Raw genomic sequence first — 14755 nt, forward strand, 5'->3', positions numbered from 1 at the left:
GCCCATTTTTTGACTTGATTATTTGTTTTTTTGGGTGTTGAGTTTGAGAAGTTCTTTATAGATCTTGGATACCAGCCCTTATCTATAGTGTCATTTGCAAATATCTTCTCCCATTCTGTGGGTTGCCTCTTTGTTTTGTTGACTGTTTCCTTTACTGTGCAGAAGCTTTTTATCTTGATGAAGTCCCAAAAGTTCATTTTTGCTTTTGTTTCACTAGCTTTTGGAGATGTATCTTGAAAGAAGTTGCTGTGGCCAATGTCAGAGGTTACTGCCTATGTTCTCCTCTAGGATCTTGATGGATTCCTGTCTCACATTGAGGTCGTTCATCCATTTTGAGTTTATCTTTGTGTATGGTGTTAGAGAATGGTCAAGTTTCATTCTTCTGCATGTGGCTGTCCAATTTCCCAGCACCATTTATTGAAGAGACTTTTTTCCACTGCATGTTTTTTCCTGCTTTGTTAAAGATTATTTGACCATAGAGTTGAGAGTCCATATCTGGGTTCTCTATTCTGTTCCATTGGTCTATATGTCTGTTTTTGTGCCAGTACCATGCTGTCTTGGTGATCACAGCTTTGTAATATAGATTGAAATCAGGCAATGTGATGCCCCAGCTTTGTTTTTCTTTCTCAACATTTCCTTGGTGATTCAGGGTCTTTTCTGATTCCATACAAATTTTAGGATTGTTTGTTCCAGCACTTTGAAAACACTTAACTTCTGTGATTATTTATTTCATTTATTTTTCTTCCTCCTCTAGAATGTATAACATATAAGGGCAGAAGCCATGACTGTTCTGCTCATATTGTATCTCTGGCCTTTGTGTGGTGCCTAGTAGAGACTAGATACACTAATAAGCATTTAGTGAGTAAATTAAGTTGATGGATGATGAAATGAGTAAGGTCAGGTTTTCTTACGAGAATAAACTTCCCAATTTTTTCTCCTAGAACTCTTCTACTATAAGACCCCATAAAACCCAATTCTTCAGATGTTCACAATTACCTTAATGCAACCCTAGTTAGTAGGCAAAATCAAAGAGTGCCAAGAGCAGCATAGAAGAACCTAGAATATTTTTTTCTTCTTTTAAGTTTTCACTTAAATTCCAATTAGTGAAATATTAGTTTCAGGTGTACAACACAGTGATTCAACACTTCCATACAGCACCCAGTGATCATCCCAAGTGCACTCCTTGATCCCCATCACCTATTTCCCCCATCCCCCTACCCAACTTCCCTCTGGTAACCATCAGTTTGTTTTCTGTAGTTAAGAGTCTGTTTCTTGGTTTGCTCCTCTCTATTCCCCCCTTTGCTCATTTGTTTTGTTTCTTAAATTCCACATATGAGTGAGATCATATGGTATTTGTCTTTCTGTGACTGCTTTATACCACTTAGCGTAATATTCTCTAGCTCCAACCATGTTGTTGCAAATGGCAAGATTCCATTCTTTTTTATGGCTGAGTAATATTCCATTTGATATACACCACATCTTCCTTACTCGTTCATCAGTTGACGGACACTTGGGCTATTTCCATAATTTGTCTCTTGTATATAATGCTGCTGTAAACATCCGGGTGCCTGTATCCCTTTGAATTAGTATTTTTATATTTTTTGGGTAAATATCTAGTAGTGTGATTGCTGGATTATAGGATAGTTCTATTTTTGACTTTTTGAGTAACCTCCATACTGTTTTCCACAGGGAAGGAAACAATCAACATAACTAAAAGGCAACCTTGAGAATGGGAGAAGGTATTTGCAAATGACATATCTGATAAAAGATTAGTATCCATAATATATAAAGAACTTATAAAACTCAACACCCAAAAAATGAATAACCCAATTAAAAAATGGGCAGAAGACATGAATAGACATTTTTCCAAAGAAGATATATGGATGGCCAACAGACACATGAAAAGATGCTCAACATCACTGATGATGGAAATACAAAGCAAAACTACAATGAGATATCACCTCGCACCTGTCAGAATGGCTAAAATCAACAACACAAGAAATAACAGGTGTTGGCGAGGATGTGGAGAAAGGGGAACCCTCTTGCACTGTTGGTGGGAATGCAAACTGGTGCAGCCACTGTGGAAAATAGTATGAAACTTCCTCAAAAAGTTAAAATTAGATTTTTAAGCAGCACCAAAAAGACTTGAACACATCTAGAGAGGGTTTCACATCATCATTTGTTTTTCAATTAAACACCTACAGAGATTAGCTCTCTGCTGTCCTGAGAGGGAATTCATTAACACAGTAATGATTTATGATTTCCTCGACAGCATTTAACTGACTTTCGTCCAGCAGCTGGAGATGCTTATCATACAACTGGTCACTCACATTAATGAAAAATGGATTCCTGACAACAGCCACACGTACACTTGACTTTGGATAGCAACTGATATGTTTCAGTCCTAGGGAGAAGAAACAGAGGTTGAGCAAGTGAGGAGAGAGAGAACTATTTAATTAGTATTATAGTAAGAATGAACTTGGATTAAAATTCCCATCAGTGGGCTCTGTGGACTTGGGCTTGGGCATTCAAGCAGAAAGAAATGGTTCATGGCTTTTATGTATGAATGTGTGTATATAACTACATGCCTCAGGGTCTCTATATGTATGGGGTCTAGGATATGCACAAGTATATGAATATGGTATATATCCCTATGTACATGGATATATAGCTGTGCATGTGTGTATGTATATGTATGTATCTGTGTAAATATGTTTAATTTATGCATGAACATATGGTGTGTGTAGATAATTATGGCTATATTTTGATTTTTTATCCTGTCTTTCATTCAAAGAAGAAGAAATCAGAGGAGCTCAGATAGGAAAAGAATAGGCTTCCTATTCATAACCAGACAGTACTTTGCCATTTTAAATGGTTTAGTTTATGTCTAATAGCAACCAAAAAAATAAAGAGAAAAAATTTAAAGTTGATACTTTATCTCCTGCTGTCTGTGAACCTTCAAGAAAATCAAGTACATGATTTGAGAGAAATGTGCTGCCACTTAAATATGCCCACAACCCTGCTTCCTATCGCAACACACATTTGCAGAATAAAAAGCTCTTGAGCAACATTCCTTTATATTACTGATTAGAGTATATTTTTTAATTAAAGGCCAATAAATATGCTGCTATGGGGACTTTGGAAAATAAAACACAACAGCATAGTCACAGAGACATAGAATGTTAAATACTAGAAAATGAGGGACTCAGGCTACTCCCTGCCCATTGGTCCTGCTCAGGAGAATGCAAATCAGGATGCTTCCTGATCTAAGGCATTGCTCTTAATTTTACTTCTAGATGTGTGTGCCTTTGTAGCTCCAGATGCATTTGCAAAATTAAAAGCATAATTTATCTCCAAAAAGCAATATTCTATCGCCTAGTGACTTAGTCCTGAGAAAAAACTGATTCCTACACAATGTTCATTCACTGTTCTCAGGAAAAGCAGTGGGGTAATAATCTCCAATATCCAGTATGGATTATGGAGATATAAGTCAGTTCCTTTCCCTCCTTCAAACAAATATGGGTAAGTCAAACCAGACTTGCCTCTTCCCCTATCCTTCTCCCCATATCATTGCTCAAATGGTTCAAAATACATGAACTGCCAGGAAAAATAGTGAGGTCCCTGTTAGCAGAAGACCCCAAGGACTGGTGTTTTTCCAGATACATCGGATAGTGCCCTTTTTAGCTATCAGCTCCAAAATGGGAAAGAAAATCACAGATAAATTTTAATCTAATTAGCATCAAAGAGGATCTATGCTTGAAACCAAATACAGTTCTGAGGACTCCCAGGTGCAGCACTAAAGTGATAAGCCGAGAACATAACATCCTAGGAAGAGGTGGGTATAAAGGCAAGACCAAAACTGAGAGTAGAGGCTGTGAGACAGTCAGTAGGTAGACACAGAAAGTTTTGAGTTGATAATATTTCACTTTGGCTGGGTCTCTTCCGAATCCTCCTCACCATCACTCCAGAACCCCTGCAGTACGTGATGATGTACTGAATAAGGTATTGGAGTCATTGAGATAGCATCAGGTGTATTTACATATATGTATTTTTTGCTTTATTTTACTATTTTATAGTAATAAGGGTTCTTAGGAATCACTAAGGAGAGGTATTTGTCCAAGGTCATAAAATGAGCTGAGAAACATAGTGATTTGAAGGGGCAACCTGCACCTAAATGTTTATAGCAGCAATGTCCACAAAAGCCAAAATATGGAAAGAGCCCAGATGTCTATCGACAGATGAATGGATAAGGAAGATATGGCATATATACATATATATATATTATTCAGCCATCAAAAAAAATGAAATCTTGCCATTTGCAATGATGTGGATGGAACTAGAGGGTATTATGCTAAGTGAAATAAGTCAGTCAGAGAAAGACAAATATCATATGATTTCACTCATGTGGAATTTAAGAAACAAAACAGAGGATCATAGGGGAAGGGAAGGAAAAATAAGACAAAAACAGAGAGGGAGAGAAACTCTAAGAGACTCTTAACTCCAGGAAATAAACTGAGGGTTGCTGGAGGGGAGGTGGGGGGTGGGATGGGGTAACTGGGTGATGGGCATTAAGGAGGGCACATGATATAATGAGCAGTGGGTGTTATATGCAACTGATGGATCACTAAATTCTACCTCTGAAACTAATAATACATTATATGTTAATTAAATTGAATTTTAAAAAATGAGCTAAGAAACAGCCAGGCTTGGAAGAAGATTAAGTGGATTCATGTCTAGTCACCCTATCTTGTGTACTTCCTATTAAATAAGGAACTACTCTCATGGTGAGGGGCTATGAATTAAAGGGGACAATAGGCAAGTGATTATGCATTAGGGAATTATGGATGAGGGCTGACCTATATTTTAACTCTAAAGTTTCTTAGAGCTGATAGTTTTATAGCATCAGTTGAGAATCAGTTCAGATAAAAGTGATCACAGCTGTTGTTTTAGGATAGTAGGATAATCTTCATTTAATATAAAAATAAGTCCCTTTATTGATGTCAGTATATTACTTTTAAAATAATAAAAAAAAAAAATCAATGCTGTTGGAGCATTCCCAGAGTTGAGGAACCAACTGGGAAACAAATTATTGAGATTATTTTATGAGCTTGGGCTTTTTAAAAAATTTATTATTCACTTTAGTTGCTTTTGTTTTAAAGTTAATATCAGACTTTCTTTTCTTAGCACCATGTACATTTCCATATTTCCCAAAGGTTCTGAAAACTAATAGACAATGAGGGGACAAAGCTTTTCACTGCCACCTTCTTATACGGACAGCAAAATTCCAATAGCAAAGAGTACCTACTTTGACTTACTTGGGAAGAAACATTTATAAAATCTTCAGTTTAGGAAGGGATATTTTGCATGCCCTGATTAGGTGAATGCACTCTAGTCAATTACAGGCTATGATAGGTGGGTATTATTTCTCAGGACATATCATTTGAATCCTTACCTCCTCTCTCAAAACTTAAAAATGCAGCTCATGCTTGGTCTCTGTCCAAGAGACATAATATGAGTTGTTTTATTTGTTTGTTCATTTGTTTAAATTAACACTGGACACCGAATACCTGCTTTCTCCCCTAATTTCCCTCAACTCACTTAAGTTCAGTATTACAAAGGCAGGGTTTTTGTGCACATGGGTTTCAGGGCTTCTACACCAATAGACTAACTAAGCATAATGAGCCAGACTTGAAACTTGAATGAGAGAGAGTGAACTGGCAGATTCTGTAAGTCAGCAGGGCTAGAAGTCATGTCCAAGAAGGTCATCCAAAAGAGAAAGAAAGGCAGGCTGACAAGGTCCAGAGTCAGTGAGATGTAGCAGCAGGGAGATATGCTCAAGCAAGGATGCTGGTAGGGAACTCAGGCAGAGAGTGGGATTAAAAATCAGGTGACAAAGCAAGGTCAGCCTTGGCTGCAAATGTAAAAATATAATGTTTATCATTTCTTTAGCCATACAGGAGGGAAACCATGATCTAATGGTGTGTGTGTGTGTGTGTGTGTGTGTGTGTGATCTACCATGACTTTCAACTGTTATGTTTCAACTGTGTTATGTGCTCCATGACCTTCAGTGGACAGGGTACATGCTCAGAAGTTTTGACCTAGGACCCATAAAGACCCACTTGTTAACAATGGATGTTGAATATGGAATTTCTGATATAATAGATAGGACAGTGGATGTTACTGTGGTTAAAACTTTAGGCACAGGAATATGGCTTCTCTGTCTGGTTCAAATCTCAGCACTGCCAGCTATTAACTGTATGAACATGAGAATGTTATTTAGCCTTTATGGGGTTCATTTCCTTTATAGCTAAAATAAGGATCACATAAATAGAATAGGATCAATTGCTATAATAAATTGACAGAGGTTAAACACATAGTATAAGTTTTTTGTTTTGTGAGGTTTTTTTTTCCCCCTCATTTACACTGCACATCAAAAGTATGTTGTTTCTGTCACCTGACACCTTTCTTCCATATAGTGATTCAGCTATGCAGGATCCCTATAGCTCATGGCCCCACCACATACTAGGGCATTATGATCATTTGCAACAACCCAGCTGACGGGGAGAAAGAACATCGAGGAGATTATCCTTCTTCTGAAAAGTCTTACTTTTACTTACATTCCATTGATAATAGCTGGTCCCATGACTATACCTAGATGTAAAGGTGTCGGGGGAATGTAAAATCTGATGAAATCATTGTTTCCAAGGGATGGTTCTATTCTATAGTAGGTTGAATAATGGCTACCCAGAGATATCAAGCCCTAATCCCTGAAGCCTATCAATTTTACTTCATAGAGACAAGGAGACTTTGCACATCCTATTAAAAAAAGATTTTGACATGGGGAGTTTATCCTGGATTATCTACTAGACCCTAAAGAGACAGCAGATGGAGATTTGATATGAACAGAAAAGGACGTGGCAATATAACCAGGGGGAAGAGACTGGAGTGCTGTGACCACAAGTCAAGAAATGCCAGCTAAGAGGGATGGGTCTAAGGGCAGCCTGACACCTTCCCTATGTTCCCACTCAGAACCCTGTGCTCTGTATATGATATGCTGACAAGCTCAGAAATTGCATTGCATACAAAGAGATCAGAGCATAGACAATATGATCCTTTTCCCGCTGTATGGGGCACATGTAAACTTTTCTTGGAACTGCTTAGCTATGCATGTATCAAAAGCTCTCAGGCACAACCCCAGCCTTCTTTATTTCAGACTCCACAGGGTGAGGGTAAGGGTCCTTCTCCTGCTGCAGGAAGCAAGATGAAACCTGTGCTGCAGAATGGATCCGCTAGCCACACGCAACTAACATATGGGAAGGGCTGGATCTTCTGTGCTCTCTCTCCTCTCTGGAGCCTGGTGTGCATCTTGTCTTTTTTCCGCAACCTCAAATCACGCATCTGTCTTGTCCCTGGGTGGTACTTACATATCTTTTGACCTTGGCTGACTTGTGTCGTAGTCTATCCAGCAACACAGCCTAATAACCTAGTGAAACACCAGGTACCACCAGAAGCTAAAAGAGGCAAGGAACATATTCTTCCCTAGAGCTTCCAGAGCAAGCATAGCCCTGACAACACCTTGATTTCCATTCAGTGAAACTGATTTCAGACTTCTGGCCTCCAGTACTGTGAGAAAATAAATTTCCCTCATTTTAAGTCACCCAGTTTGTGGCCATTTGTTATAGCAGCTGCAGGAAACACATATATACTCTCTGCAAGAGGAGAACATATTTGGTTGGATAGCCAGGTTATTTAGGCCACAAAAATGTTAATCTCTACCTCATAGGATCATGGCAGGATTAAATGAGAATTCGTGTAAATAACTGAGGAAGGTAAGAATTCAATTTGCAGGTAATCTGTAAATAAACTTCTGAAGTTTGAAACAGATTTAAATACAGGTAAGAGTGGCTCATGATGCACTTACTTACATTCTGATGTATTTCTGTATACAAGAGGAAAGGGTAGAATTACAGTTCTTTAATTGGCCAATGCTCAGGAGAGCCTGTAGCATATGGGAATGCCATCAATAATGGTGGCAGGGGGTGGTGGTGCAGTGAGAATTGCTGATCTAAATGGAATATGTGCAATCAGTATAAATTAAGTAAGCCACTTACTGGGAAAATGTTTTATGAGTTTTAAAGTGACACATTTCATCTTCATCTCCTTTTCCCTCTTTTCTCCTCCTTCTTTTAGCCAGTATATTATTAGTGACTCCATGAAGACATACACAGCTTGGGAAGATGGGAGAAATGTGTAGGCACTGCAGGAAGGGAGGGTAAGAGGTTAAAATTCCCTTGGTCACCTCTCTTCCTCATTTGTAATTCCTAAAGTAGGAAACTAGAGAATAAATTGAAAATAATATCCTCAGGTGAGGATCTGTATTATGTGTGCATTCCATTTATCTCTTATCTTTTCACTTGTGGACTCTCAAGACTTATTCAAATCAGGATGCCTGGGTGGCTCAGTTGGTTAAGCGTCTGCCTTCGGCACAAGTCATGATCCCAGGGTCCTGGGATCAAGTCCCGCATCGGGCTCTTTGCTCAGCAGAGAGCCTGCTTCTCCCTCTGCCTGCCGCTCCCCCTGCTTGTGCTCTCTCTCTCTGACAAATAAATAAAATCTTTAAAAAAAAAAAGACATTCAAATCATTAAATCTACTGTGCTATCAGAAACCCTCTGGGAATGTTTACCTAAATATATATATATATTTTTTTAACTCAGACTAATTTTCTCTTGCAGTAGTGATGTGTGTATGTGATCAGTGACTGAAGTCTGTGACATTTAGCAGAGGGACTTCAAGTCTTATAGCATAATGATGTTTAGCTCCTCCTTCCTTCATCTTCAAAGGCTCTCCAGTTCTATCTAAATATAAATAACTATGTAATCTACCCAAATAAAATCTGTCTAAATACAAACACTAATACAAAAATATATGACACACCTACAAGTAAATTATATTTTAGCTAGAGATAATGAAAATGTTGGCTTATTTTTAAGTTTTGAAGACCCTCCCTCCACCTCACCCACATTTAATAACCAGAAATTTACACATTCAATTTACAATAGTAATCATATTATAGGTACAATCCTAGCTGTAAATCCTTTACCATGAGTTGGGTTCTAAGATAAACGTTTTAGCTGCATTATCTCATTTCTTAACTCTCCCAACCTGTCACAGGGATAGCTGTTATTACCACTATTTTAGACATAGTGAAACAAATACCCAGAGAGTTTAAGTGATTTGTCCAGGATCAGATAGCTGGAAATGTCAGAGTCAATATTTCAATTATGAACTTCCTGATCTCAGAGCCCATGTTCTTAACCATAACAAAGGATGCATAGCAAGAACAGATAATCTATGGTAAACCCCCTTCTTGTTTATTTACCAAAAAACGTGCTAGACAGGGGTTACAGCACATATTTAATGCCATGAACATTTTTAGAGAAAGTTCCCAAATAAGACTTCAGGATTTAAAAATCTTATTTATTTAAAAAAAATTTTTTTTCACATAATACCTAATTTAATTCTACCTCCCAACATAATACATATTAAAAAAAAAAAGAGAGAGAGAAGTGCTCACACCAATAACACACTTACTCACCCCTAGATAAGAAGATCTTTTCCAGTAGAAATGTGAATTGCATTGATATAGACATAAGTAAGTTCTTTGTTTCAAAAATGCACCATTTCACAAAAAAAAGTTAAGTAAAAATTAATCTTTATTTTTCCTAAAACAGCTGACAACTGGGATGTCCCAAAGGCCTCGCACATTTTCACAAGGCTGCAAACTGACTGCACTGCCAGGTTCATGAAGCACCTGTTTCATGGCATTTTATCCCAGACAACCAAATAGGAATTCTGTTGTTCCTATCCCTTACTTTGATTATCCTTCAGGAAATCTCTCAAAATGAAGAGATCATAACTTGGCCAAAAGATCAGCAGTTATGTATATCTACCTCTAACCTCCTCCCCTAAATAGCCGTACAATCTGTTGTCATTCATTCATTCATATATAGTAATCATCTAATGCAGATTCAAGAACTCTTTTTTAAAGCGTTCATAGTATATCAGAAACCCAGGCTTCACTGCTTCCTTCCAGCATGATCTTGGACAAATTACTTAATTTCTTCGATCCTCACTTACCTTATTGACTTTGGGTAACAGAACTATTCTTCACTAAGTGAATTCTCTGTGAATGATGATTATTGCAAGAAGACTCTGGTAAAGTTAACTAACTTTTCTTTGTCTCCGTTTCCTCATTTGTTAAAACTATTGTATTTAGGGGGAGACTAAATGAGTTGATATGTGAAAATGGTGCCTGGCACATAGTGAACATTTATTAAGTTATTATAATTTATTATTACTATTATTAAAAAGTAAAGTTTACATGTATGCATGCATCATTGATGTTTAAAATAAGGAGTACTTCATGAGGTGAGTCAAGAAAGATTTCTTAAAGGAAATTCAACTGAATTGTCTGGAAATTTCCAAGGGGGTGAGCTTTTCTTCAATATGTTAAGATTATATGGAACTAGAAAAGCCTGCGTGACCATAGATGTGAGTGATCACACAATATTATGGAGTTAATAGCCACAATTCAGAAGCAATTTTTCCTGGGTTCATGCAGTTTTTATTTCTTTTTTCCCTTCTTTTCCATCTTGGGGTTTAGGAGGGACAATCCCTCATGGGGTTCTAGTCAGCTGTCCACACTGAAATATGATTTTTTTACATTTAAGTTTTGAGTTGTTGATGGGCAAAAAATTTCCTAAACTTTTTCAGCTTGAAAAAGGACTCTTTGGTCACTCTCTCATAGTTCAGAAAAAAAGATGTATAGAATGTACATGTGTGTGTGTGTGTGTGTATGTGTGTGTAACACTTATATGGAGGTTATGTTTATGCTTTTGCTAGCAAAGTTTTTGAAAAATTTCACACAAAGCACATATGATCCTTTTATGTTGTGTCACTGTTTATAAATTAGTTAATGTTGTTACATTTGTGTGTGCATGTACACAATGTGTGTCTACGTTTATGTGTAATTCAAACTTATGTGCTCTTTTTTCTAAGAGCTTTATGTGAATTTCAATGTATTTACTTCCTATTTCTGCTTCAACTTTCTGCTAAAAAAAATGTCTTGCATATAGAAGAAAGCTGAACACCAAGTCACGAAGAAGGCTTCTTGGACACATGTTGCTTGAGATAGTGAAGAAAAGAGACTGACGGACTTAGCAGGCATTGAGTTCAAGTCAGGAACCTACTACATTCCTGTCAACAAGTTAAATGGTGCAGGTAGAGGGGATGGGTACAAATGTCTGAGTCCCAGTAATTCTTCTGGGTGGTAGGACCAGATGAGGTGGACTTCTCATGATTTGCAGGATGAGCCTGAGGTGGGAGAGTAGAATTAAGGTAAGCTTTGCTAATACACTGTAATCTGTACTAGGAGTCAAAGAATGGCCAAAAAGTCAGATAAAAGGGAACAAAGGTTAGATGGGAGTTAAAAAATATATGAGTTACAGGGCAAGTTCAATCACCAAGATTTGTAACCTGGTAAGCTGCTTCACCCTCTTTAGGATGTATGTATCTGTAAAACTAGGGGTTTACTTTATAACATCTACCTTGAGCATGAGTTTATCCTGCCTTCTCACAGTGTAAGTTGAAATCACTTAATATGGAAGCTGTTTATTGTTTTGGTTGTCTGCTACTACATCCCCAAATTGTATGGCTGAAAAATAACCACAGTTTTTGGAATGAATGGACTCAGCCAGGCAGTTCTTCTGCTCTGTGTAATGCTGGCTAGTGATACAGTTGTCTTGGGATTTGTTGGGTTCAAACTCTGAGATGGTTTAATCACATGCCTGATGTCTGATGCTGTCTGTTGGCTGGGAGCTCAGCTGAGGCTGTCAACCAGAGCATTTTTATATAGCCAGTCTCTCCTTACGGCTTGGGCTTCTCAGAGCATGACAGCTAGGTTCTAAGATGGAGGGTCCAAACGTAAGTGTTCCAACAGGGAGGAAGTGAAGGCTCCTGTCACCTTAAAGTCTAGGTATTGAATGGCAGGCACAGTATCTCCTCTGCCACATTTTAGAAGTTGAGTAGTCACAGACTTAGCCAGATTCAAGAGAGACTGGGGAGAGAGACAAAGAAGTTGTGGACATCTTTAAGCCACCTATATTCTGCTTTATGCCTATAAATTATTTATATTCGTTTCACTTGCAAAACACACTCCCTCCCTCTTCCAGACCTCTGTCTCATTCTGTAATATGGTATATGTAATATGATATGTCTCCAAGAGCAGGATCTTGTCATCTAATTGAGGTCCAGACTTTTGGGATGTGGCTCCTCTCCATATGAAACCCAATGAACTAAAGAGACAAATCTGACCCCCAGTACCCCACAAAGAATGAGCTGAGGTGAGGCAGGGACAGGAGAACCACAGTTCACACTTCCATCTAGTGTTATACTAGTAAATGTTTACCAACTACTCTTCAGGGACAGGACGAGTGCTGATGTATAGTGTTTGCTGATTTCTATGGTGTCAATATTGCCACCATGGCCAATTTCAATGTGTCAATATGCTGTCACCTAGCTTGAAAAATTCTTGATAATTTAACTATTGGCTCTTTCCCATCACTGTGTCCCATCCAAGAAAAGTGAGCTAGGAAATAGGAGGCATGTCAGTGGTTAATAGTAATTCTGAAATCAAGCTGGGTACATGTTGGCAATTATTTTATTAGTGTGGTTCTCCATGGCTCTTAGCTATATTTTCTAGGCTATTGGTTCTGCTTTTTATGTGACCCTTCCCTTTCTATAATAAATGCCCTATGTTTGCATCTAATTAGCACCTTTACCCTTCTTCCTGCACAGAAATATGTTTGAGATCCAAAAATCTCTTTTCATTTTACACTGTCTCTGTCCCTTTAATTTCAAGCTTATAGAAAACCCCTTTAAAACTGTGTTATGTTGGGGTGCCTGGGTGGTGCAGTCAGTTGAGCATCCAACTCTTGGTTTCAGCTCAGGTCATGATCTCAGAGTTCTGAGATCAAGCCCCACATCAGGCTCTGTGCTGAGCACAAAGTCTCCTGAAATTTTTCTCTCCCTCTCCTTCTGTCTCCCCCTCCCCTCTCTCTCTCTCTTTCCCCCCGCCTCTCAAATAAATTGTGTATGTTTCCTGTGTGTCAATTTATAATTCCCTCCATAAGCCAAAGTCTACATTAACCCATTATCCAGAAATCATTGAGACTGGCCCCTTCTTACCTTGGGTTGGGAGTCAGAATACTGTGGAACAACACCATTAAGATTCTTAGAGCCCTTCATTTCTAACAGAAATGGTCTAAGATAAGGGACCTTCAAAGTATTAGAAGACTCACTGCCTGGCTGAGAGGTACTGCCTTCCATCTTTCTAAGATCTTAAAAAGTCTAAAAGATGCACCCTTGAGACTTGACAATTAAGACCACATAGTGCCCTGAGTTTAATCTTTGCCCTAAGAACATTTTTTCTCTACTTTGAGAGTCCTTTTCTGAGAGTGAAAAGGGACAGGGTGAGGGTGTTGGGGGTGGGAGTCACTTATTTTTGAACCTAGCAAGTCCTAGTTAAACATGATTTTCTAGATTCTACCTGAAAACTCAATAATCCTTTCTGTAATTCATCTCTCTAAATCTGGACATTATCACATGTAGTTGAACGAAATTAGTGGCCCCTTTAACATTATTCTGCCTGTAAATACTCTCAGCTAAATCCACAAGGTCATTAAGTATGTGTCCTACTTTATGTTACCTTAGCCGATAGTGTCGCCCAGTTTTCACTACTAATGACATGAATAACCATTTTCTAAGACTCAAATATAAATTTTCCCCCTACCCTTCCAATCTTCCTTAAGGGTTTCCCTGAAGCACTGTGACATTCTACCTAACATTTAGTTCCAAAGCCAGTGCCAGATACTTAGATTTTTTTTTTTTAAATAGCATCACACCTCCAGTTACTAATTTGTTTTGGTTATCTGTTCCTGAATAACAAGCTACCCCAAAACTTACTGGCTCAAAACAGGAACAATTTTATTATCTTTCATTATTATTTGGATTGCTTGGGCTCAGCTGAGTGGTTTTCTGTTTCTGTTTCATGTGATGGTGACTGAGGTTATGGCCATCTAGAAGTTTGATTTGACCAGAATTCTAAAGATGGCTCACTCCACTCACATGGCTGGCACTTGATACTGGATGTTGACGATGAGTCATTTGGGCTGTTGAGGCAATGCGTGGCCACTCTCTGTGTCTTGGGCTTCTCAGACCACGGCAGCTGGCTTGCAGGAGAAAGCATGCCAAGTAGAAGTGTTTTAAAAGGTAAGAAGCAAACATTTCCTGCCCTCTTAAAAGGTATGCCTATAATTGGTACAGCATCACTTCTTCCTCATTCTTGTGGTAAGTAGTCATGGGGCAAGATAATTGCAAGGAAGAATAAATTCCAATTCTCAAGGGAAGCAGGACTCCACCAGACAGAGACATTATCCTTTTTTCACAGGACAAAATATTTCAGGCAAGCAGAGAGAATAACTTTCTTTCCATCATTTATGATGAGTGTGCTTAGGTTATACATGGCTGACTGTAAGTTGTTCTTCCTCACTTTTTGATTGTTATACCATCAAAGTGGGAAAATCTCTCATTCTGGAGAGAGAGTATGCCTAATAAAACCCCCACATTAGATGACCAGGGACTACTGTCCTAGTGTATTCTCTGATCACCCTCCCTTATGGTGTCCACGTTGGATAA

This window comes from Leptonychotes weddellii, chromosome 14, assembly GCF_054177405.1.
Source record: "Leptonychotes weddellii isolate Sample4059 chromosome 14, ASM5417740v2, whole genome shotgun sequence".
Classification (NCBI taxonomy): domain Eukaryota; kingdom Metazoa; phylum Chordata; class Mammalia; order Carnivora; family Phocidae; genus Leptonychotes; species Leptonychotes weddellii.